The sequence below is a fragment of the Apodemus sylvaticus genome, chromosome X, assembly GCF_947179515.1.
Source record: "Apodemus sylvaticus chromosome X, mApoSyl1.1, whole genome shotgun sequence".
Taxonomy (NCBI): Eukaryota; Metazoa; Chordata; class Mammalia; order Rodentia; family Muridae; genus Apodemus; species Apodemus sylvaticus.
Window position 1 is genome coordinate 103,455,255 of NC_067495.1, and position 27,976 is coordinate 103,483,230.

At 39.3% G+C, this 27,976-nt stretch overlaps 1 pseudogene; it reads left to right on the top strand.

Annotated features, from left to right (window-relative positions):
* Nucleotides 1-23,810: 23,810 nt before the first annotated feature.
* The window catches only part of LOC127674628 (60S ribosomal protein L35-like), a 148,542-nt pseudogene continuing 144,376 nt past the window's right edge, over nt 23,811-27,976 (top strand).

Here is a 27,976-nt window from a genome sequence, read left to right on the forward strand (position 1 = left end):
GAGGTATGAAAGATGTTGAAATCAGCATCTTCTAAATTACTTTCACACTTCTGGTATTTTCCCACTTTCCAGCTTGTGAAATTATATCTTTCCTTCCCTGCTATTATATTGGTTAATATTTACATTTCATCTTCAAAGTATAAGCCTTTTGTATTTTGGATTTTTTTTTTTGTTAGGTTCTTGGAGCCTGTGAGCCTGGGAGTCATGGAAGAATCTGGTCCTGGCTGACTTACTGAAGGAAGATGTTTAAAGGGAGTGCTTCTCCAATGACAAAGCTAAACAGAACCTGGAAAAGCCCACAAGGCCTCATCCCTACACAAAGATCTCCAGGAAACTGGGAAAGCTGCGAGCAGGAGAGGTGGCCCTCCCCAGAGAAGAGCATGTCAATTGTCTATCCACTGGCAAATGATCGGCCTTGAGAACATAAATACAGTCACCAAACCCAGACACTATTGTGGATGCCAACAAGTACTTGCTGACAGGAACCTGAAATAGCTGTCACCTGGGAGGCTCTGCCAGTGCCTGACAAATACAGAGGGCGGATGCTCGCAGCCAACCACTGGACTGAGCACAGGGTCCCCAATGGAGGAGCTAGAGAAAGGTCCCAAGGAGCTGAAGGGGTTTGCAGTGCCATAGGAGGAACAACAATATCAACCAACCAATGCCCCCAGAGCTCCCAGGGACTAAACCATCAACCAAAGAGTACATATGGAGGGACCGATGGCTCCAGCTGCATATGTAGCAGAGGGTGGCCTTGTTGGACATCAGTGAGAGGAGAGGCCCTTGGCCCTGTGAAGGCTCAGATGCCCCATTGTAGGGAATACCAGGCAGGGAATAAGGAATGGGTGGGTTGGTGAGCAGGGGGAGCGAGGATGGCTTAGGGGTTTTCGGGAGGGAAACCAGGAAAGAGGACACCATTTGAAATGTAAATAAAGAATAAATCTAATTAAAAAAATACATACAAGTAACATTATATGGACTCAACAGGTTATATTTTAGGTATATGTAATATACAAATATATCTACGTGTACAATAACAATTAGTGGGAGACAAAAGACCATGAATTTTGAAGGAAAGTGGGAAGGGAGGAAAAGGAAGGGAGAAACATAAAGGATAATTGAAAGAAAGAAAGAAAGAAAGAAAGAAAGAAAGAAAGAAAGAAAGAAAGAAAGAAAGAAAGAAAGAAAGAAAGAAAGGAAGGAAGGAAGGAAGGAAGGAAGGAAGGAAGGAAGGAAGGAAGGAAGGAAGGAAGATTTCTAAACAGTGAGTCTCAACAGGAGATTCTGATGTGCAAACAGGAATGAGACTCTTTGGCTCATTAAAAACCCATTATGGTATTGAAGCCTGCCTCAAACTCTTCTTTGATGAACACCTAAAATTGCCCCCCCTCCCCGCTCCAGACTGCCCGGAGCCTCTCTCTTCCAGGCAGTTTCTTGTCTTTAAAATGCATGTAAATAAAAAAAATATATCGAATAAAAAAATGCAGATGCAGTTTTCAGGGTTAATCCTGATGACAAAGCAAAGCTGCCAAACACTTTCAACTGTCAGTGAGAAGGAGGGTTGTGCAAAGAAAGAGGAGAGTGTTTGGCTGAGAATTTCTGAATCCAGAACTTTTGGCATTGAACTAGCCAGTCATGAGGGAGGAGCTGATGCCTGTCTTTAGTCCCAACAACACAACAGGGAGGCAGAAGCTGGCAGATCTCTGTGTTTGTGGCCAGCCTGGTCTAAAGAGTGAGTTTCAGGAAAGCCAGTGCTGTTACACAGAGAAAACCTGTCTCAAAAATCAAAGAAGAAGGAGGAGAAGGAGGAGGAGAGGAAGAAGGAGAAAAAGAAAGGAAGTAAGGAAAAATGAAAAAAGAAAAGACAAGACAGGAGTCACTTCTACTGTGGCATTTCCAAAGTCTAAGTGTAATACTTTCTTCTTTTGGAAGAAACTGTCCTTTGCTACATTATCATTAGATTTCATTTTCCTCTCTATTTCTCCCATTAATCCAATTCCATCTGCTTTCTGTCATTAAGGAGGATCTCAAACTTTCCCAGCTACTGCTGAATGCCTTTCCTATTTTGGGGCCCTGTTATGGTTTAATTATGTTTGAAAATGTGTTTTCTATCACTTCAATGAGACCAGGGAAAGGAAAAGAAGTTAGATCCATGTGCTAGGTCCTCCATCTTATACCAAAACACCTTCACAAGCTGAGTATGAGAAATCTGTGGTCAGAAGCATTTTTCCAAACAGTCACTACCATACCTCAACACTCTTAAAGCAAGTTCTCATAATCAAAGGAGTCATGTAGACAGCCTGTAATGCACCGATAGAGATTAGTTGGGAGAGATTTGCCAATAGTTACTGCTGTTAACTTGGTTCTTTTAGCTTTTCCTTTCTAATGTAGTGTGTTAAACTTGTTCATTCAATCATGGCATAGCATCTAAGCCTTTCCCTGGCTACCTCTACTCAGACATAGTTGAAGATTGGTCTGTCAGGTGCTGCTGTGATACGCTCTAGAATAGCTTACTGACAGATGCATTTGAGGAGCAGCTGCTAGATGGCAGAAGACTGAAGGCTTGGACTCTACCTCCATGACAGACAGCCATTTATTTATACCACAGCACTTAGTCTTTGTTAATTCAATAGACACTGAACCAATGACGGATTCTGTTCTTTAATTCACGGGACAGTGTCTGGGTCAGATGAGTCTAGAAGCAGATGGGCAGGTGTGGCATTTTGGTGATTATCAATAGTAAAGATTATAACACAGACATTTCCCTAATAGCCAAACTACTGGACTCCTCTCTGGCACAGCCATCTGTCGGTAATTTTTAGCTGCACTTATGGGGGACGTATTAGAATAATAAAATGAAGAAAGCAGTAATGGTTTCCAGTTCTTTAAACAGCTGAAGTATACTTTCTCAATACAGCAGCTGATTACCACAATGAAGTCCTGTTGTCAGTTTAAATGCCTTCTTTTAGATAAGGGAGTATGTGGGTTATGTGCACCAGTAGGTACTGTGTAAGACAATACTTTTGTTCCCTGGACTATGTTAGGTTATGGGTTATAGAGATTCATCAGGGTGTCTGCAGAATTAGAATATAGTTTTTATGGAGACAAAGCAGGATTTTTCTGTCAAGTTTTATTTTGTGGAAGATATCCTGACACAATAGAAACAATGCCTAGAAGAAAACCTCTTTGTTAGTTCTCTGAGAAGACAATGCCAATATTCTAAAGGAATTCTGCTGTCTGTTGGATAATGTTGCCTTTGCTGAAAACACATGTTGGCCACCTGTGTCCTACATTTATCCCCTGTTGCTACTTAACCATCCATAGGAAGCATGTTTTCTTAAAGGCCTTGCCCCTTCAACTTTCCCCTAGTTTAGTGACTTGGCTAATGTTTTCGTCTTTTTTTTTTTCCACAGGGGTTCTTGCCACATACTCTCCCTCAAATGGGAGAAAACAAGGGACTATTGACAAAGTATTTTAAAGGGATAAAGTAAGAGAGGAGAGAGAGAAGAGAGAGAGACAGAGAGAGACAGAGACAGAGAGAGACAGAGAGAGAGAGAGAGAGAGAGAGAGAGAGAGAGAGAGAGAGAGAGAGAGAGATTAGGCTCACCCAAGAAGCAGGGGAGACATTATTAGAACAGCAAACACTCTATTTTCTAGTTGGAGCTAGAACATATATGGTCTTTGGTTCCTATCCTGGAATTTCTTGTAGGAAATAGCTCCATATCAAGTAGAAACTTGAGTAGAGACTGAGCCCTAGGAAAAAGATTAAAGGGGCTTCTAAAAACAGGGGTAGCAAGAGCAATACAGAGACAAGAAAGAGAAGTACAATGAAAGTGATGTGATTAAGGCAGTGGAAAACTGTGAAGCTATGGTGAGCAGTCTTGAAAATTGTATTCCTTAATATACTGTCATACTAGCTCTGAAGAAGGTAATCAAAGACAAAGTCTTGGAAGGGCAAGGCAGATTTAGTAGCCTTACCAAACATCTTCAGTGAAAAAAACATTTGTATAGATCTCTAGATCATTAGAAGAGCTACAAATTCAGTGCAAGAGTTTATTTTCACACCTCCGGAGATCCTATTTAATTAAAACAGTATGATAGAAAGGAGAAAAAAATGGAATTTTTATAATTTGGGGTAAGTATTAGATCCATCTCTCTATGCTTGGGGAGAGTAATAAATCTTTCTTAACATCATTTTCTACTTTTAGACATTAAGACCATCACATTTTCACAGAAGCATTTCAACATATTTCAAATGTGATCATATTAAAAGGTTTACAAATCGTTTGTGATCATTGTTATTTCAAGGCAAAAGCTATTATCTTGTTAAAACAATGTGTGTGTGTGTGTGTGTGTGTGTGTGTGTGTGTATGTGTGTGCTTCTGTTAACTGTCAATTAGAAATCCAGAGTACTAGGAGATTCTTTATGTGACCTTTATTGTGTTAATCTCAATCTTCGCAGTTTCTTTTTTGTAATGTTTAGATATTTCTAGTATTTTGGCACCAAAATATAATTTCCTCAGGTGGGAAAAAAATGAACAAGTCCAGACTTCCTACAAAAAGCAAGTGGGCATCATTTATCTTTGCTAAAATGGCACATTTGAGAATGAGCAAATTGAAAGCCATCTATGTTAGGGAGCCATGTGCTTGTAATCTATAAATTCTACTTGTTCAAACATTTTGAATTTAAAAAAAAAAAAAACCAAGGAAGAAAATCTTAGCTAGTTTTTGATAGATGGAACTAAGGAGAACATGGCAGCCCGTTGGGCATGTCTTGTTTACACCTACATGTTGTGATCCTATCACACATGAAGCAGGTTGGTTAGGTGATTTTAAGAAGGGTAATGAATAGTGAATAACAATACTCAGAATTGACAGAACACCTGATATTCGAGTACTTCTCAGACATCATCTATTTAATTTTCAAGCCCATCCTGTGAAGCAGATGTTGTTTTGGGTTTGCTAATAGGAAAAACAAGTCTCTAAAAGGTCAAAAGGCAGGGTAAAACGACTTAGAGATAACCGCTAAGGATTAGAATACAGGCCTACTGACTCCCACTTGATTCATTTTATTGCTTTTTATAAAATGTCAGGGGTGATAACGTAGGTCAGAGATATTCTTTCAACTATATCAAGATAAAAAGTGGATAGTGATGAGGATAACTGGACTGGGATTTTGCTTGTAGACAGTCTGCAGTCTACCATAGCATAAAATTGACAACTGAGTTCAAAGGGCTTTATGACTTTTTTCTATGTAATTGTCACCTGGGTGTGTTGCACAAGACATTTTCATGTATTACAACTCTCAAAGTAAAAAAAAAATGTTCATATGTAAAGGAAGAAAATATTAAATAATTAGCTAAATCCTTATCTTTAAATTTATACATGGCCACAAATTAATAACTAGTATTTAAAATATTTGTTTTCCCATGTATCATATTATATTTCTCTTGTGGTTAATTTTTCATTTGGAAAAAAATGTTAGTGGTCCTGTCTCAGTACAGTTTTAATCAAGTTGTACCCACACTAGCAAGCCATAATTACTAGGTTGTGTTTGCTAGACTTCTCAGTAATTAGCAGGCTAGTATGCTAAGAAACCTGATATTAAAAAGTGATCTTGGAGTCTTAGATGTTAATTCCACCTCTCATTTACAGAACAAGCAGAAAATCTGCTGAAATTATGTCAAAGGACTAAAATACTAAGGGGCTATTTTTCACAATCCCAAAGATTAAAAAAATAATAGCCCATTTTAAGTTTAATTATTGCTTGATTGGTAGCTATTTAAGTAGACAGTATGATCTTTTGTATAGGCTCCCTATTGCAGAAGAATAATTATCAGTGCTATTCTTAAGATCTCCTCTTGTTACTCATATTAAAAATTAAAGAAAGATGATTCCATGTGAGAAGGCTTGTGTTTGTTCCAGAAATTAGTTATCATTGATTATTATTTCCCCCTTTGCATTCATTAGATCATAAGGGAAAACAGAGTAGTAGATTTGTTTTTAGGTGTCATGTCACAATTACCATATTCATTAAGGAAATAATAGACCTTTTTAATCAATAAATTATAGGAAGATGTTATGAAACCTATCATTTGTGGGAAGTGGCATTTTCCACTCTATTCTAAGGATATATAATTTTTATTATTTATTTATTCATTTTACATCCTGCCCACTGCCCCCTTCCAGTAGACTTCTCCCACAATTCCCCCTTCTTCTCTAAGCAGGTGGGGCTCCCTGGGTATCCCCCCCCCCACACCCTGATACTTTAAGTCTCTTCTCCCACTGAGGCCAAACAAGGCAGCCCAGCTAGAAGAACATATCCCAGGGACAGGCAACAGCTTTTGGGATAGTCCCTGCACCCCGCTTCAGTTGTTTGGGACCCATATGAAGGCCAATCTGCTGCTACATATGTATGGGGTACCTAGGTCCAGCCCTGTATATTCTTTGGTTGGTGGTTCAGACTCTGAGAGCCCCAAGGGTCCAGGTTAGTTGACTCTGTTGGTCTTCCTGTGGAGTTACTGTCTAATATTTTTTAAAGTATTCAATCTGCTTGGGGAATAATGTGTGGGTTTTTTGGAGGGGGGTTCTTGTTGGGATTCTGTCTAAGCTCCACCTCACAGTTACCTGGCAATAGCCAGGTATGCTCCTCCCACAGTTACCTGGCAACAGCCAGATAGGCCTTACCCACACTATAAAAGGGTCTGCTTGCCCCCTCCTCCCTCTCTTGCCCTCTTGTTCCTCTCTTGCTCTTTGCTTCCTGCTCCCTCTCTGTGCCCTCACCCCTTCTCCCTCTCCTTCCCCACTCCGTTCCCCCGTCTCTCCATGGCACTCATAGCTGGCCTCTACTCCTCTACTTCTCCTCTCCTCTCCTCTCCTCTCCTCTCCCCTCCTCTCCCCTCTTCTCCTCTCCTCTCCTCTCCTCTCCTCTTCTCTCCTCTCTTCTCCATCCCCCCCCCCGCCGCCTTTCTCTGCCTCTACTTAATTCCCCTCCCCATGCCCTGAATAAACTATATTCTATACTATACTATCATTCAACTGGTCCCTGAGGGGGAAGGGATGCCTTGGCACGTGCCCACTGAGACACTCTTTCCCCTCATACCTCACCACACCCCTGTAGAAAATATTCTTCTCTTTATCTTTATATAAACACATTAGTGGATACATTTGTTTATTTGCTTGTTGTTTGTTTCTTATACTATTTCAGTATAAATATTTCACATAGAGATCTTTCTATTTTAATAATATCCAAACTCACCCACTATTCTTCTAACAGCATGGGACTTTTTAAAATAAAGAAATGACTGTCTCTAAGTCATTCTGATGAAATTTCTCCAATTCTGTACCTTGCTAATTCTCATAAACTTCTAAATCAATGCACAGTACATTCCTCAAAAATGTTACCAGAGTAACGCTTGTTTTAACTTTCTTTCTCCTGACAAGATCAACATATGGGAGAAAAGGTTTGTGGAGGGCAGGGTTGGAGGATAGGGTCCTTCATGGCATGGAAGCCATAGGAGCAGGAAAAGGAGAGCATTGGTCATGCTTAAGAGCAGTCAAAAGCAGGCAGCAAGGTCAATACGCAGCAGCCCATCGCAGTCACATCTTGTCCTTCCAGTCAGAGCCCACATTCAGGGTGAGTCTCTTCACTTCTATTAATGCAATTAAGATAATACTTCGTAGATATTCTTAGAGGCCCTTCTCCCGCGTCACTCTAGATTGTGTCGAGCTCACAATTAAAACCGTCACAAGGAATTTGCATCAGCACATAATCTTCCTTGTTTCCTATTCAATAGTGATTGGTTGAATAATCACATTAGATTAACATAGCTAATTGTTGTTTTAAAGTAGGGCAGCAGGCCTATAGATGTCCACAAATTGATGATGGAAATAAACAGAGAAACATTAACTTCTAAATAAATACAAAATTTACAGAGGATACACCCATATATTTATATATATGAATATATAATACATGTGTAGTATATATGTATATGTATATATGTACACACACATATATGTATATACACACACCTGTATGTACTGTGTACAATTTTTTGTAAATATAAAATAATATGATTTCCTGGTGCTATATCAAATAACCTTGGTGTTATCTGTCACTCATCCCTCCTTTTCCTTCTGTATTGACTTCTCTCCTTCCACTCCAGTTAGAGACCCCGCCATGTTTTGTTCATTTCCCACTTCATATCACTTGAATCCTGTTATTACCTCACAAAGCTCCCCCTCAGTGGTCCCTTGATTCTTTTCTGTTTTGTTTTGTTTTGTTTATGTGGTTACTGTATGTTGTATACTTACGTCTGATGATTTGGAGCTAGGAACCACAAATGAGAAACAACTTGTAGTGTTTGTCCTTCTGAGCATAGATTACCTTATTCAACATAATCTTTTGTAAGTCTATCCATTAACCTTGACTACCCCTCCAAACTTGAGCACGGGCTCCCATTGCTGAAGATACTGCAGACTTAGGACACGGGCGTCAGATGATTCTAGCTGTATCTGACCTGAAATCATCTTTCCTGTGGTCTAGTAGCCATGGTTACAGAGAATACTATTCAAGTTACCAAGGGGAACCATTAACAATCCTACCCTGCTGTAACACCTGTGAACAACAACAATGACCAGTACAGCAAGATGTGCATAAAGGTGCAATAAGCCATCTCAGATCATAAATGTTACGCATACCATAACTTAGAAGCTCTGTGTTAATCTATATCTAATCTATATGATTTATCTAGTTACTTTGTCACAATTACACATAAAATTGGTAGGTGATATATTTGGTTTAAAGCTTGTGTAGTTGTGTGCTACCTCTTTTACCTCCTTCAGATACAATCAGATTAATTTACACAATGAAAACTAGGGAAATGTCTAGCTGTGACTGTGGTCTGAGAGAAAGTGAGAAGTGACTACTAGGACAACAGAGCAAAGGAAAACTGTTGACAGGCAGTGGTGGCGCACACCTTCAACCCCAGAGAGTTTGAGGCCAGTCTGGTCTACAGAGTAAGTTCTAGGACATCCAGAACAACACAGAAAAACTCTGTCTCAAAGAAAGGAAGGGAGGGAAGAAAGGAGGGAGAGAGGCAGGGAGGGAGAAAGGGAGGAAGTCAGAGAGGGAGTAAGAGGGGAAGAAAAAAAAATAAAATCTGAGGGCTGGGATATACTTCAGAAGTAAAGGCTTATCAAGCATGTAGAAGAACCTGGATCTAATTTCCAGCACTACTAAAAATGGAAAATAAGAAGAAGAGGGGAGGAAGAAGAGGAAGATTGGAAGTATAGACACAGCCTTAACTAACTACCAGTTATGAGGGAAAAACTTGGACTAGAATATTGAGAAAGTAGTCAATCAATGAGAGACTTGAAGTTTTGTGCCAGGGACTGTAGCATGTAAATAGGTTGAGTTTGTATTTTTCTTTCTTTTTTTAAAGATTGATTGATTGGTTGATTGATTGATTGTGAGTACACTATCATTCTATTCAGACACACCAGAAGAGGGCATCAGACCACATTACTGATGGTTGTCAGCCACCATATGGTTGCTGGGAATTGAACTCGGGACCTCTGGAAGAACAGACAGTGCTCTGAACTGCTAAGCCATCTCTCCAGCCCCGAGTTTTTTTTCTTGTCACCATTTGTAAAGCAATGTATGTTTGTTTTTACTCTCGGGTCATCATGATGCACTTTGAAGAAATATGTGTGAAATCAGGAGTATCCGTGTCGTTTTGACACCACTACTATTTCACTCAAGAGACTCCCAGAACCTCAGGTGCTAGCAATGTAGACCGAAAGTAAGAGGTCATCTGGCTGGCTGACTGATTCAAAAGCCATTGGGAATGGGCTGTGTACATGAGCAGGCTTGAGTTGTTATCATCTTTGTCTCTTTGGGGCAAGGTGATGATTACAGATATTAATGAGGAATGCCTGCTTGTGCTCAACTCTGTTCAGATTGAATATGAGTTGTTACTGTTGTTGTTTTCAATTTGTACCATTAACAGGAAACATTTAAGGGGAAACCATAAGATTAAGGATGAAACCAGGAGGCTTGTGGTGAAAGCCAATAAGATAGTATCACCATTTTGTGTTAATTGGTTTTAACTAGCAATCAAAAAGACCAGATGGCTTCCTCTGGGAAAGAGAGCACTAGATTTTAGGGAAATATATGCTTGTCCTTCTTCATGAATATTCATAATCTTGTTCTTGCCAGCATCATCATTTTGTCATTTTATCTCTTCAATAACAACCCAGATTTCATTTGCATCTTTTAGAGACTATGACATTGGTATTGAAATATCAATCTGTAGAAATTTTTACATTAGGATGCGGACCTAAATGTTGGTGTGCTTTCACAAATTGAGGAAATATCACTCTTCAGGATATATTCTGGAGAGTTTGGAAAGAAATGGTAGAAGTTGACAATGAGGTAGTTAGGTTTGTTTTTAAGATCTGCACTGAAGTCTCTGGAGTATCCGCTGGTACGTAATATGTCACTTATAAAGAGAACCAGTGTGCTTGGGGTTGAGGGTTCTGGGAAAGCTTGAGAACTGAGGCAGAAAGGTGGAAGAATTTGTAGCATGCAAGTCACATCTAGGATGTTAGATTAAGTTGTAACATTCACTATGCAACACTATACATGTCCTCAAAGAAACACAAATGATCTTTCCATTTTCTAGGGTCTCTCTCTCTCTCTCTCTCTCTCTCTCTCTCTCTCTCTCTCTCTCTCTCTCTCTCTGCTCCCATTTGGTTTGTGATAAAAGCCCATTTGACAGAATGCCATCACCCATATACTACATATCACTTCTATTAATTTTATTTTTTTTAAAAATAACTTATTCTTATTTTATGGGCATCGGTGCTTTGCCTGCATGTATGTCCGTGTGAGGGTATCAGATCTTATAGTTACAGGCAGCTGTGCACTGTCCTGTGGTTGCTGAGAATTGAACTCAAGTCCTCTGGAAGAGCAGTCAGTGCTCTTAGCCCCTGAGCCCTTCAGCCCCTGCAATTAATTTTTTGTTACACGTACTATGTCTTATTCTATATAGCCCAGTGATCATTGCTACTATTTACATGCCTAGATCATAAACACCAGACTGAATAAAAACATTCATCCATATTGACTATCAATTTAAAACATTCATTAACTAACACCATGTCTTTATTAATTTATTTATTCAGTTTACATCCTTATTCCAGCCTACCTTCTCAGAGAAGGGGAGTACCTGCCCCCACCTCTGTAACAATCACCCTGGTACATCAATCTGCATCAGGACTAAGTGCATCCTGTCCAACTGAGGCCAGACAAGGCAGCCCAACTAGACAAAGGGGCTCTAAAGACAAGCAACAGAGTCAAAGACATTCCCTGCTCCAATTATTAGGGAACATCTGTGAAGACCATGCTATACATCTGTTACATGTCTGTAGGGGGCCTAGGCCCAACCTGTGCATGTTCTTTAGTTGGTGGTTCAGTCTCTGTGAGTCTCCATAGGCCAAGGATTAACTAAAATCTTTTTGAATGCATCAATGAGGACAATACATAGTACTACAAAGAAGTCACAGTTTCTAGCTTACAGCATCTACAATTTAGTTGGGCCGACAAGAAAAAAAATTCATTAAAAGGGCATTATAAAAAAAAACCCATGTCTTAATATTTTTAATGAATACACTAGAACTTCAAGAAATGACTTCTCATACCTTCCAAATGGAGTTAGTTTATCAACTTATTCTGAAGAAGCTACCACCATTGTTCAAAAGAATCTTTCTAAACCTACCTTTGGCTATTGTCTTCAAAGCCTGGGATGCATGCTTTGGAATTTCTTCAGAGGCCAAAACCTTTTCTAGTATGAAGATGGAATTGATCTCAGATAACAGGTAAAAAATCATTTTGAGCCAAAGCTGGTGTGTAGGGAAGCAAAATGAAATGAGAGATGCTACATTGGGATTAAGTTGAGATATGCCTGGAAAAAAAGAGTTGGGCTATTTAAAAAAAATTTGGTTTGGAAATTGACTTTGAAAACAGTTTGCCTATATGACCTCCCAAATTCATTTTTTTCTAATGGAGATACCATTGCAAGACATACAAAGACTTCTGTTTACTAACAAGTAGTTAACCATTTGGGGGCTATGACTTTTAGGGAAGTTGGACTCTTTTCCCATAGAAACAATACTCCAAGGGCTTGTTTGAGTTCCTCAACAAATGACAAGATTGTATGTATTCCCATAATACAGCTAAAATGGGGACTTGTACTCTTTTTGCTATACCTAGTCACATTTTAAAGGTTTATTTCCTCACTGGGAAGGAAAATGCAGCTGCTATTCAAGTTCTTCCACAATAATGGAGGCAGAAACTGAGTGACAAAGTTAAAGAGATGAGATATTCCGGGCAGAGGAACAATAGTAACAGATATTCCAGGTATTCCATTAACTTGTTTACTCTGTGCTTGTAAAGCAGTCACTTCTCGTATTTTGAATTGATTCTGTTCCTTTTAGACCTTGAGTCCTTGTACTATAAATTAGCCTCTTTTATTGTTTTTGCTTTTATTGTAAACTGGCTCTTTCTCTTCTACCTGCAGACTTTGCTCAAGCTCAACAAACACAGTTTCATCTACCTTACCCTACATTAGATTTCATTTCCCCTTTCTCCTGTCCTTGTTGCACAGTCTTCTCAAGAGAATAGCTTAGCACATAGTCAACTTCCTATATAATATTTAGTTTATTATAACCTGAACTGTGACCCAGGACACATATGCTAGTAAACTGGAAATTCAAAAAGAAAAAGAAAATCCCAAGAAACTGTTTTCATTTGGTGGAGACAGAAGCCTGGCTGCAGGGTAAACAGAATGAGCAGCGAGGCATTGAAAGCACAGATACCCACCACTTCCTGCAGAATTTGGTGATGAAAACAGAGAACAGAGTTGTAACTGAGATGGGAACTTATGGGAATGCAATGGGGGGGGGGGGTCAGAGATTTAAGCAATGGTCTTTAGCATTGCTTAAAAGCTTCTGTATACGATTTCAGTCACATGGGAAGCTGTCAGTGTATAGGGAAGGGTTGATACATTAAAGAAAGTGAGATTAAAGAAAACACATGGATTTTGAGAAGGGTATCTCTTTCTATAAACTAAAGACACACACACATGAGTGTGAACATACACACACACACACACACACACACACACACACACAACTTCTAGTATAAGGCAGCACACTAGAGATACAGGAAAGCAGACAGTATAGTTTCAACCTAAAGGTTTGCATACTGACAAACCAAAAAGGGATGATTTATCAATTTGAGAGCAAAACCCTTAAAAAGCTGATGTCTTAGTTTGAAGTTGGGAGCAGAAGGTTAAGCATTTTGTTTTATTTAAGACTTCAACCAATTGTACAACATCAATCTACATTGGGGAGGATAATCTTTTACTTATTTTATCAGCCAAATATTAATCTCAACTGACTGTGGTGGTGTGCATCTACAAATCTCATCACTCGGAAAGCAGAAATAGGAGGATTATGGGTCCATAGCCAGCCTGGGATATACAGTGAGATGTTGCCTTAAGAAGAAAGGAAAAGAGAAGAGGGAGAAGCTGACTGTCTTAGTTAGAGTTTTACTGCTGTGAACAGACATCATGACCAATGCAAGTTTTATAAAAGACAACATTTAATTAGGGCTGGCTTACAGGTTCAGAGGTTCAGTCCATTGTCATCAAGGTAGAAGCATGGCAGTATCCTTGCAGTTGTGGTGCAGGAGGAGCTGAGGATTCTACATCTTTATCCAAAGGAAGCCAGGAACAGACTGGTCATCCTCAGCCATCTAGGTGGAAGACCTCTAAGTCCATCCCCACAGTGACACACCTACTCCAACAAGGCCACACCTTCTAATAGTGCCACCCCCTTGGCCAAGCATATACAAATGATCACATTCCATTCCCTGTCCCCCATAGGCTCGTTCAAGCATGAGTCTATGGGAGCCATACTTAAACATAGAATAATGTAAAATACATTTAGTCCAACTTCCAAAGTCCCTGTAGTCTATAGAAGTCTCAACTGTTAAAAGTCCAAAGTTCAAGGACTTTTGAGTCCTTGAGATTCATCCAATCACTTAACTGTAATCCCCAAAGCAAGACAGAAAACCAGTTGGGCAAACTCCAAACTCTGCATCTCCATGTCTGATAGCAAAGCAGTCTTCAGATTTTCAACTTATTTTTCAGTGTATTGAGATGCTAGTACCATGGGATGACTACCAAGAACAGCAGTGGCAGTGGAGTGGAACAACCTGAACTTAGAGTGCTAGAGAGGGCAGAGCTGGAGAAGAGACACCAGCCTTTTGGAGGAGCCCAGAAGATCATCCTTGGATCTCAGACACTGGAACAAGAAACTGTGAAGCTGAAGTTGACTTGGGGACCCCACTCCCAGCACCAACTTCTATCTTAGGGTTTTACTGCTGTGAACAGACACCATGACCAACACAAGTTTTATAAGACAACATTTAATTAGGGCTGGCTTACAAGTTCAGAGGTTCAGTCCATTGTTATCAAGGCAGAAGCATGACAGCATGCATGTAGTCGTGGTGCAGGAGGAGCTGAGTGCTCTATATTATTATCCAAAGGAAGCCCAGAACAGACTGGGCATCCTCAGTCATCTAGGAGGAAGATCTCCAAGCCTAACCCCACAGTGACACACTTCCTCCAACAGGCCACACCTTCTAATAAAACTGCGGTGAGCATATACAAACCATCACACTGACTTCATCTGAAAAACATCATCACCAATGTACTCAGCATAATATTTGACAAAATATCTCAGTGCCTTGTGAGCCAGATAAATTATAATTTGAATTATATAAAAAAGACAATGTAATAGCAAGGCAAGTAATTTTCAAGCAAAACTAAGACCTTCTGTTATGCCTTTCTGAAGAAGTATTCTTTTTGTACCACCTTAGTAGCCTTCCCTCACCTAGGCTGGCCTTATTTATTATACTTGCCTTTGCAAAGGCTTGCTCTTAAAAAAGTAATTCATATAAGTTTCCTTATCTTTTCATAGTAAAGCTTCCAATTCAGTGGGACTTCAGACAACTTCTTGAATATATAGATAGCTATAGCCAATGTAATTAATTTTAAATCCAAATTTATTAGACCATGTGACTCCAGTGATAGTTTGACTCCTTGCTATAATCAATCTGAAAATCTCTAAGGTCAAATGGACAGATAGATTTTTTTCTATTTTCCAACTTTATTCAACAACTAGCTTGCCTTTAAAAAAAATGTTATTCTCTGTCACAAATAAGTCTTCTTCAAATAACTACTTGCAGCAGTCCTTTAACATTTAGGGCTAGATTTGACCTCTGCTTTCAATATTGATTGTGGTTTTTTGTTTTGTTTTTTTGTTTGTTTTTCTTGTGTGTCAACCAATTGTATATGTCTCTGAGGTCATTTCAAATTCATTATTTAACTGCCTATAACATTCTTTGGTCCAGTGTTATTTGGATGTGATTCTGCCTTTGAAAACTGCATTCTATAAATATGGTTTATTATATATAGGATTCTTAGTGCTATGAACAGCTAAGGAAAATACAAATTGCCCTGGAGTTCAGACTGATGTTGGCTATCAATGTCACTGTTGTTCTTTAATACTTTGCCAAACTTTGCCCAGAGACTACAGAATTATCAATTTATTGTTGTATCAACTTGGCACATGGAAAGCAGTCTTTATGACATGACATTTTGATGGAGTCTGGCAAGTATCGAAGAGATCCAGGAGCATTGATGTAGCCAACATGAGCCCATCCAGAGATTCTGCTCATTTTTTCCCTTTAAAATTAAGTGCTTTGTATACATTGGATATTAGCCCTCTATCAGATGTAGGATTGGTAAAGGTCTTTTCCCAATCTGTTGGTTACCATTTTGTCCTATTGACAGTGTCCTTTGCCTTACAGAAACTTTGTAAGTTTATGAGGTCCCATTTGTCAATTCTTGTTCTTAGAGCATAAGCTTTTGGTGTTCTGTTCAGGAAAATTTCCCCTGTGCCCATGTGCTCAAGGCTCCTCCCCACTTTCTCCTTTACAAGCTTCAGTGTGTCTGGTTTTGTGTGGAGGTCCTTGATCAACTTGGACTTGAGCTTTCTACAAGAATATAAGAATGGGTCGATTTGCATTTTTCTATATACTGACTTTCGTTTGATCCAAGAATATAAGAATGGGTCGATTTGCATTTTTCTATATACTGACTTTCGTTTGATCCAGTCCCATTTGTTAAAAATGCTGACTTTTTTCCCACTGGATGGTTTTAGGTCCTTTGCCAAAGATCAAGTGACCATAGATGTGTGGGTTCATTTCTGAGTCTTCAAGTCTACTACATTGATCTTTCTGCCTGTCTCTGTACCAGTACCATGCAAGACCACCTCACACCAGTCAGAATGGCTAAGATAAAAAACTCAGGGGACAGCAGATGCTGGTGAGGATGTGGAGAAAGTAGAACACTCCTCCATTGCTAGTGGGATTGCAAGCTGGAAATCATTTTGGCAGTTCCTCAGAAAATTTGACATAGTACTAACTGAGGACCCAGATATACCTCTCCTGGGTATATATATATATATATATATATATATATATATATATATATATATATATACCCAGAAGATGTTCCAACATATAACAAGGACACATGTTCCACTATATTCATAGCAGCCTTATTTATAAGAGTCAGAAGCTGGAAAGAACCCAGATGTCCTTCAACAGAGGAATGGATACAGAAAATGTGGTATATATACACAATGGAGTACTACTCAGCAATTAAAAACAATGAATTCATGAAATTCTTAGGCAAGTGGCTGGAGCTAGAAAGTGTCATGCTGAGTGAGGTAACCCAATCATAAAAAAAACACACATGGTAAGCACTCACTGATAAGTGGATATTAGCCCAAAAACTTGGAATACCCAAGATACAATTCACAGACCACAGGAAGCTCAAGAAGAAGGAAGAACAAAGTGTGGGTGGTTCGTTTTTTTCTGAGAAAGGGGACAACATATTCACAGGAGCAATTATGGAGACAAAGTGTGGGGCAGAGATTGAAGGAAAGGCCATCCAGAGAATACCTGGGGATCCATCCTATAAACAATCACCCAAACCCGACATTATTGTGGATGCCAAGAATTGTTTGCCAAGAGGAGACTGATATGGCTGTCTCAGAAGCAGATGCTGGCAGCCAACCATGGACAGCCTGCTAGGTCCCCAATGGAGGAGTTGGAGGGAGGACTGCAGGAGCCAAAGAGGTTTGCAGCCTTATGGGAAGAACGATGATGTTGGCCAACCAGACACACCCAGGGTTTCCAAGGACTATACCATCAACAAAGGGGTACAGATGTTTCCAGCTGCAATTGTGGCAGAGGAATGCCTTTGTCAGACATTGGTGGGAGGAGAGGTTCTTGGTCCTATGAAAGCTCAATAGAGGCCCCAGCATGGGGAAATCCAGGGGTGGTAGGTGGGAGTAGGTTGGGTGGAGGGCATTCTCATGGAGGCAGAGGGAAGAGGATGGGTTGGGGGTTTTCTGGGAGTGGAGGAAACCCAGAAAAGGAATAACATTTAAAATGTAAATGAAGAATATATTCAATAAAAAAGTTAATTGCTAAGATGAAACACCAACCTTTACCTAAATCTCCATGTTTTGCTAAAACCTACAAGATCAGAGGGCTCAGAATCCATAGAAAAGAATTGTGAATTCTTCAATTACATTTTGTGCAGAAAAGGATATTTCTTGGTCTATATATTGTAATTTTCAAAGTATTCCAATGTCTTTCATAGCTTTTCTTCAACTAGATGCTGCATATTGTGGCTCTTGGTCTCTCTATGGAAGTTTTCATGGTTACTTAACCACTCATTTAAAGGTTCCCTGTTTCAAGATGGTATAGAATGGAGCAGTATGGGACATCAGATTATATTCTTTTTAATCCACTTGGGAAATAAGTCTTATGCTTAGTTTCCATAAAATGCTAACCTTTTATATAAAATCTTTTGAAAAGATAGCCAATATGTTTCCAGAAAGCAGTCAGCACAGGAGCGTGGGTAGGATCACTACAATATTTTGTCTGAGATCTGTACTTCATCAAAGCTTTGTAAAGTAACCTGCATCCCATTATTGTCATTTAGATTTGGGCGTAAAGATTCCTAAGTGCTTCTAGGTACCATGTCTTCCTGCTGTCCACAAAAGGTATTCTTTGCAAACATCAAAGGCAGTCGTGATGAATGCATGCATCTAATGCATAAAAATTCACTCCCATGTCTATTTGAAGGCAGCCTTCTTTTCTTTCATGAACCCACACTGAATCAATGTAGACAATTCTGGCTGAAAACAACCAGATGACAATCTAAAGAAATTCATGTGAAAGCAGATGCTTTGTCCTTAAATTACCTAAGTAATGGTCGATCTGTAAAAAAGGTAGTAAGGTCATTTCTTTGGGGGAGACAGTGAATCTTAGATTGTACAATTTTCTTGACTTTGCTAGTGTCATTAGTTAAAAAAAAAAAGTTTTCCTTAATTTTCAAAGAAGATTAAACACCCGTATCTTTTATCTGTCAGAGGCCAGGCTTCATATTTCAACTTCCTGGAAAGGTAAATGAGCTCTAGAGCTCATAGGAGATATTTAGATGAAGAAAACAACGGAGACACCCATTGTTGCTTCTGGAAAATAGAGTATGAAATGGAGCACCTCTCTGATGTCATAATTAAGTAGATGTAAATTCGTATTTTATTATGTCATACCATATAGTGACAAAAAAGTACTTTAGAGACAACTGCTTCTGAAGCTTTTACCTTAAGGGTCAAAAAGCGAACCAAGAGTAAATCTCTAGACACACATGTAATACAAGATCTATTTTCTTTTATTATTGTCACATTTTGTTTCTAATACTTTAGACAAGTAAAGCTTTCTACTCTGGTGAACATTGCAGATAGCTAAAAGTATGACCTTGAGATTTTGGTTTAAACATAGAATTGGTGAAGTAGAGATTCACTTGTTTTTTAACAGTCTGCTTGACATCTCTGCAATATTCAGCCAGGCTGAAAGCTCAATATTGTCCAAAAAGAAATTAGCAGTCTGATGCTTTCTCCCTCCCTCTTTCTACCCACTGATTTTGCTTTCTATTGACTTCAGAAAATCCCCAACTTGTTTGTGAGAAGAGAATTTTGCTTTATTAAAGTTTGTGCTATGCTAGCCAGAGCAAACCATAGATAAAAGCTTTTTCCTATACTGTTTTAGCAGGTATAAATTAATACTTTTAAGCCAGAAGACAAAGTTTTCCTTATAACACTGACTTTACTTTTGTTTGATTTTATTTCATTTGTTTGAGAATCTAGGCTTAAGGGTGTGTGTGTGTGTGTGTGTGTGTGTGTGTGTGTGTGTGCAAAACAGAGAGGGGGGAGGAAGGGAGAGGGAGAGAGAGGAGAGAGGAAATTTCTATGAGGTAGGTGATGATTAAGAAATACATTAAGAATGCTAAGATTTATAGGACTGAGATTTCCACATTGTAGTAGATCCAAGGAGTACTAAGGAGCCTATTTCAGTACAGTGTGGTACATGACTTCTGAAGATAGTGAAAACATCACAGAATCAGAGATTTATTTATTTATTTATTTATTTATTTATTTATTTATTTATTTATTTATTTATTTGCTTTTCAAAACAGAGCTTCTCTGTGTAGCCCTGGCTGGCTGTCCTGGAACTCACTGTGTAGACCAGGCTGGCCTCGAACTCAAAAATCTGCCTGCCTCTGCTTCCCAAGTGCTGGGATTAAAGGTGTGCACCACCACTGCCTGGCTGAGATTTCTATTGTAGACACAGACTGATAAATACAAGTGTATGGCAGGATGTCTCTATATGTGGAGTAGTACTTATAGGAAATGTGTATATGAAAATAAGAAACCAAACAGTATTGAAATAGACCATCTGCCTAAGCTTGGAAGTTACTCTATTATGCCGAACAATTCCCAAGAGAAGCCTTTTACCTGTATTAAGTTTTACTTAGCAAAATAAAGGATATCATTACTTGTTGAAAAGGAAAGAAAATCATTCATTCTTTTCTCCCATCACTTACCTATGCCTATTTATTTTCCTATTTGAAGACAACCTCCTAGATCGTACTGACACAAAATTTGGCCCAAAAGTAAAAGTACAAGGCTAAGAGATTGGCATGTAATCAAAAAGGCTAAGAAGGCAATACATATATATCGACTTCTATTTAGCTAGAATTTTTCTGAGGGCCAGAGTGCACTTCTATATGTTGAAATTTCCTGTTGCACAAGAATGTACTAGAAAAATATTCTGGGGACAGGTGGTGACAGCTGAATTTATGAGTTAGTCACTGATTTTCTCCAAAAGTAAAAGAGAAACCATATTTTAAAAAAACAGACATTAAAAAATATTTGAAAGAAGAAACAAATCAAGTAAATGCATAGCGGGTTATGCAAAAGATCAGAATAAAGGTCACCCAAATAGCAGAGACATCTTAAAGTAACCACAGAGACCAGAAATGTTTGTTCAGTGTGATTTCTCCTTGAGTACGTAACAAAACCAGCTCACCTTTGGATAACAGAGCTATGGTTTTACATGGTGGAGAGGAGGTGGAGGTGGGGAAGCGCTAACAACCGTCTTCAACTCACAACCCTGGAATGATTATGTCGCATTCTGGACCAACCTTTGTAGAAAGAGAAGAAATGGGAGACTATGTTGAAACTGATGTGACAGTGAATTTCTCAGATAAGAATAATAAGGTTCCATTCTTGATAGCAAGCAATTTGGAACTTAGTGACGAGGTCTGCAGAGGGGATGCATAAGGTGGCCATGGTAACAAGAATGGAGAATTTTAACAGAAGCATTTCAGTCATTTTTAAAGGAATATGGTTAAGAAATGAAGTAGAAAGTATACAATAATGAGTAAGTAGGGAGGGGGAGCAAATCTCACGCAAGCAAGAGAAAAGAAACACAAAGCTTAGAACCTAAATTAATAAAACATTAAATCAAACTTTGACTTTGTTTCTTGAAGAGTTCAGTAAAATTGATAAAATGTTAAGCTAACTTTACCGAGAACTAAAAAGAAGAGTCAAATTTTTAGAGAAATTTATAAAAATAAGATGGATTATATAAAGGAATAACATGAGCTCTTTTATTTTTATATCTTGAACAACTCAAAAGAAAAGGAAAAATTCCTAGACTACTGACCCTAACATAAAAACGGTAGACAATCTGAGTGTATCTCTAGCTAGAGAAGAGACTGGATCAAAAATGTGCCCAGGGGGAACAGAAAATGTTATTAGCTTCGATTCTGAGCACTAAGAAAGTTGTGGCACTCACATTTGATGGCAGCCTGGACTAAATAGGAAGACCATTTTCTCAGAACAACAACAACAACAACAACAACAACAACAACAACACAGACACACAGAGAAATAAATAAAATTTCCCATAAAGAAAAAATATAACAGAGCCAGATGGACCTCATTAAATTGTACCATTCATTTTACATCTGGCTCACTGCCCCTCCTCCCAGTCACACCCTCCTACAATCCTTCACTCCGTCGGCTTCTCCTCTGGGAGGGTGAAGGCCCCAACCTGGATATCCTCTCACGTTGGCACATCAAGTCTCTGCATGCATCCTCTCCCACTGAGGCCAGACAAGACCGCCTAGCAAGAAGAATATATCCCTCAGACAGGCAACAGCTTTTTGGATAGCCTGTGTTCTAGTTGTTTGGGATCCACATGAAGACCAAGCAGCACATCTGCTACATATGAGCTCGGAGGGCTAGGTCCAGCCCCTGTATGATCTTTGGTTGGTAGTTCAGTCTCTGAGAGCCCCAAGGGTCCAGGCTAATTGACTCTGTGGAGTTCTTATTACCTAGGACCTACAATTCTTCCTCCTTTTCTTCCTTGAAAGTCGCCAAGCTACATCCCATCCACTGTTTGGCTCTGGGTGACTGAGTCTGTCTGAGTCAACTGCTGGGTGGAGCCTCTCAGAGGTCAGCCATGCTAGACTCTTGTCTGCAAGCACAACAAAGGATCATTAACAGTGTCAGGGATTGGTGCTTGCACATGTGATAGATCTCAAGTCAGGGCAGTTATTGATTGCCTATTCCCTCAGTGTCTGCTCCACCCCCTGTGCCTACATTTCTTGTAGACAGGATAAATTGGGGTTGAAAGTTTTGTGGATGGGTTGGTGTTCCTATCTTTTTACTGTGGTTCCTACTTGGCTATAGTGGGAAGCCTCTTCAGATTCCATAAGCCCAATGTTGTGAGTCACAGCTAAGGTCACCCCCATTGATTCTTGGGTGTCTCCCATATCCCAGTTCTCTGTCTTGTCCGAGAGATGCCCCCCCACCCTCTCCACTCCTGTAAGTTGCAGATTTCCATTCATTCTCATGGCCATTTTTTCTGTCCCTCCCCATACCTGATCCCAAACACTCCCATTCCCCTCCCCATCCCCTCTCCCACCCAGTTCCCTCCCTCCATCTACCTCCTATGACTATTATATTCCCCCTTCTGAGTGATATTCAAATATTCTCACTTGGGACTTCCTTCATGTTTAGCTTCTTTGGGTCTGTGGAGTATAACATGTGTATCCTGTATTGTATGGCTAATGTGCACTTACATGTAAATATATACCATGCATGTCCTTTGGGGACTGGGATACCTCACTCAGGATGATATTCTCAAGCTCCATTCTTTTGCCTGAAAATTTCCTGATGTCCATGTTTTTAATAGACAAGTATGACTTGTACTTGAGTACTACTCTTCTGTGTAAATGAACCAAATTTTCTGTATCCATTCTTCAGTTGAGGGGCATATGGGTTGCTTCCAGTTTCTGATTATTATGAATAAAGCTGCAATGAACATAGTTGAGCAAGGGTCTTTGTGGAATGTTGGAGCATATTTTGGGAATATGTCCAGGAGTGGTATAGCTGGTCTTGAGGTAGAACTGTTCCCAGTTTTCTGAGAAACAGCCAAATTGATTTACAAAAGTGATTGTACAAGTTTACACTCCCACCAGCAATGGAGGAGGGTTCCTCTTGCTCCACATCCAATACGCCACATTCTCTTGCTCCAATACTAACAATTCACAAGCTCCTTCAAAAAAAAAAAAATAGAAGAGGAAGAACATTTCCCAAAATAACTTCCACAAATATCGCAATACCCTGACCAAGGAAAGAAAAGGCATCACAGATAAGCCTAGGCACCTAAATTATCTTATGAATACTGACACAAAACGCTTGAAATAAAATGACAATCTGAAACTTTCAAGACATTTTGAGAGAATAAAGTATTCACTGAACTTCAGGGTTGTACCATGGAAGCCTGTGAATAAGCCCAAATGGTCCTGTGAAATTAGAGGTGTCCAAGGAGAGGAAGCAACACAGTAATTCAAATTGTTTTCGAAGGGATGATGTTTGATGTTAATCTTCAGGTCAGTTTGATTGGTTTAGGATCACTTAGAGATGTATTACTGTGTGTGCCCACCCACAATGGTATTTCCAAAAGGTTTACATGAAGAGAGAAGAAGCACCCTGAATGTGGGTGGCATGTTGCCATGGGCTGTTGTGCCAGGGTGAGGAAGAAGGACAAAACCACTCACTGCTTTTGACTGTGGATGAATGTGCATCCTGCTTCCGTGTCTCTCTTGTCCTGATGGACTGACTGCACCTTCACACCATGAACAATAAGACCCTTCTTCCTTAAGTCGTTTTTGTCAAATATTTTGTCACAGCACCAAGGAAAGTAACTAAAACACATGGGAATGTGCAAAACAGACCCAGGAATAATGGCACTGTCTGGACTAGAGGAAACAGACCCAGGCAAAGGTCAAGAAGATGAAGGAACAGCAAATGGAAAGGGTCCTAGAGATAGCATTCAAGCAGAAAGTGGAGGACTTCAGCAAACAGTCAGGCATACTTACATAGTGAGTGCTATGAGATTCCCAATGGAAACCAGGTCAAATACATTTCAAACTCCTATTATTGGGGAGATGCAAAGGTTTCATCATATCTCTTTGGTATGTTTTTTAGAAACACTGTTCTGCATAACCCCCTCTATGCTGTACCAGGTTGGTTCTGTTTGAAACTCTGTCCCCACATTCTGAATTTTGAATGAAGAATACTGTCTTTTTTTTTAAAACCCCATCTTTGTTCCTGAGTAGTACTAGAATGTAGTCCTCTTTTGTTTGTCCTAGAAAATTCTAAATTTATCCAAAGGTTGAGGTGATTTCTGTATGTATCCCATGTGTGCAAAAAGGTGTATTCTGAAGCTGGCCAACCATCTTCACCTGAGTGGCATAACTGCCTAGAGAATTAGGTGCTTACACAATTGTGCACTGAACTTACAGACCATCAGCAGACTCTCCATGAGATGTTCTGTCCAGCTCTGTCTGTCAAGGTAGGCATTGCTAAGGGATCATGGACCTAAGCACAGAGTCTCCAAACCCTCAATTTGAAGCTTCTAGCATATCTAATTAGAGTTGGACCATCACATGGAACCTGTTTAACACTCCAAGCAGAAGGATACCTCTCAAGGGTCAGAACCATGGCAGAACAAGAGCATAGTCAGACATAGACCCATTAAAATGGGAGGGTTGTGGTATCAGTGCTAGAGAGCTGGGATGTTTATTGATATAGATAAAACATATGATAGCTAAAGTTCATAGATTGCCTCTGTTGGCATGGACTTGAATTTCAGGCTGTTATATATAAACCATTGAATTTTAAAATCTAGTATCAAAAATGTTTAAAAAAGAATCATACACAATAACCGATAGGACAATATTCCAGGTACACCAGCTTGCTCTAACACTAAAAATCAACCTACAAAATGAATTACTTATATCCAGGTACAGAGGTGTAAGCCTGTACTCCAAAAACTTATGATGGTGAATCAGAGACAGGGATATAGGGAGTTCAAGCCTAGCCTGACCTAAATAGCAAGACTTCAGGGGCAACCTGAACTGCATAGAAAGATGTACCATCTCAAACCATAAATGAATACCAGTAAAAAACCACTAAATACGTAATATAGATTAAATATAATCGTTCAATAGGCACAGGAAAACACCTAAAATCCAATATTCTTTTGTCATCCATCAACAGACTAGGAATAGAAGGAAACTTCCTCCAGGTTTCATGCCCCCCTCCCTACTCCCCCTCCTGCCCCCACCACTGCATTGCTACCTTTAATTGAACCTTTAACCTCATTTCCCCCTCATTCTTCTAATGTCTTAATGGGTGGGAAATTTCTTTACCTGGAAAGGCCATTTATGAAAGTTCACAACTAACATACTCAAACGGTGAGAAAATAGACTCTTTCTCCCCAATAACTGTAACAAGGTTGGACACTTGCCACTTATATTAAGCATCATATCAGAGGGTCTAGCTAGGGTAAGTGGACAAGAACGAAATAAATAAATGACCTTCAAATTGGATGGGGATAAGTAAAGTATGTCTGTTTGCAAATGGTAAGCTCCTTTGTATAGAAGTTCCTAAAGAACCTAAGAGACTATTAGAACTAATGAATTAATTTAGAGTGATTTCAAGAAACCAGGGTAACACAGAAAAAAACAGCTGTGTTTTTATATATTTGTAATGAGTGATCTAAACATTGAATGAACAAAACAATTTATTTTATAATAATATCAAGTAGAATAAAATGTTTTGCAATAAATTCAACAAATACATTGCCAAGTTTATACACTCTGAATATTACTAAATTTTGAAATGTTTTTCTTAGTGTTATAGAACATCTAAATAAATGGAAAAATACATTATGTCCCACATATTCAATTCAATTTTAGTTGGACTCTTGGATTAATTCTTTATTGAAACTAAACTGATACTAAACTTTGAGAATGGACCCAGAGTTACCAAAACCCACCTGAGGAAGTATAAAGTGGAGGGACTTCCACTTCCTGATACTGAAACCAGTATTCAAGTCACTGTGATTGTAAGGCTAGAAATACAAATCAGTGGAAAAGGCCTGAGAGTCTAGACACTGAAACATTGATGGCCAGCTAATTTTGGGTTTTGTTCTGTTTTATTTTGGGCAAGAGTGTCAAGACTATTTATTCTTGAAAAGATATATTTTCAAGAAATGGAACAATTGCATTTACACATGCAAAAATGATGAACTTAGATGCCTACTACACACCACATTTAGAATTTAACTCACAGACTTAAATAGGAGAGTAAATACTATAAAAATCCTAGAAGAAAACATAAGGATAGATGTCCTAGGGCTTGGATTTGGCAAAGGAAATGAGGTTTCGTCTTGGGGTGGTAAAAAGAATAAAACCTTTTTAGTTGATTTTTGATGATAGTAGAAGTTATTTGTGAATGTATTCTGAAAACTATTGAACTGCATGCTTTAAGGAAAAGGTGAGGGGCATAATGTCCTCCGTAATGTCATACTTTAAGAAGAATTTTTAGAAGGAATTTATGCATCAGGTATTTTCCAGTTTCCAAAGAACCCATGTCACACAGAAAGATAAGAACAATTAATGCAAAACTACTTCAGCTGTTGTGATCATAAAAAGAGAAAGAGGTGTGAGAATATGTTTGGCAGAGGTGTGGGGGAAGGGGGTGCCTCAGTGGGCCCATTACTTCCCCCTGAGGGACCAGGCACAAGATGGCATAGTATAGAATAAAGTTTATTTAGGGCATGGGGAGAGACGTTAAGAGGGTAGCAGAGGCAGAGAAAGGCTGAGAAGGGGAGAGAGTAGAGAAGTAGAGGCCAGGTATGAGGGCCTGAGAGAGGGGGGAGGGGAGGAGACTCCAAGAGCTGGCAAGAGAGAAGCTGAGAGTGAGAGAAGGGAGGTAAGAGAGAGAGGAGAGGCTGAGCAGCCCTCTTTATAGTAGGCCAGGCCTATCTGGCTGTTGCCAGGGAACTGTGGGGAGGGTTCTACCTGGCTGTTGCCAGGTAACTGTGGGGAGGAGCTAAGACAGAATTCTAACATTAGCAAGGCAAACTTAGTCTTTCAAAGACTGCTTTGTTCAGTACAGGAGTCACTAGTCACATAGATGTTGATAGTTTATTTAAATTAACAAATTAACATGGGCTCACATTAGAAATTCAGCTCACAAACCAAAAATAATGGCACATACCTGTATTCCTAGCCTATTATCCCAATGTTCAGGAAGCTGAGACAAGAGGATCTTAGGTTTTCTTAATAACCCCTAAATGACTATTGAACTGAACACAGATATAGGAAAATTCCATTAAGGTAGACAGCTATGATAGTCAATACAGATACTGTTTCTCTACTGACCTCAGATTTATCTACCACCAAATTGGCTGTAAAAGCCAAATCGCTTTCTTTTCTAAACAAATGGTGCATATTCTCTCTCTCTCTCTCTCTCTCTCTCTCTCTCTCTCTCTCTCTCTCTCTCTCTCTCATGTGTGTTGTATGTACGTATGAGCACAGCTCTGAAAAAAAAATTTCAATCCCCTTGTACATATGTCTGGTGTGTTGGTGTACAGGCATGTGCATGCAGGTGTCAAGGATCCAAGACAAGGATATCCAAACTCCTGGAGTTAGTTAGAGGCAGCTGGGAGTCACTTGCACTGGGTGCTGAGAGCTAAGCCTCTGGAAGGGCAAGAAGTTCTCTGAACCTCTGAGCCATCTCTCCAGCTCCAAAACAAAGCCTGAAAATAACCTCTGACTCTTATGTGATAAGGCTTTGCATATGAAATGGTTTGTTCTGACTTTTCATCATTAATTTTTAATTAATAGGTAATGAAATATAGGTATCATACATTTCAGTAATTGCTAATCAAAAGGAAAGTATTGTTAGAAACCCATTTGTTTTCTTGTTTCTTTGTGGTGCTGGGGACTGAACTTAATGCTTTGCACGTTTTAGGTAGTTTTAGGTAAGCACTCTGTCACTGGCCTTTATTCGCAGCCTGGGTCATATAGGTAATTCTTACAAAGCTGCATCAGCTTCA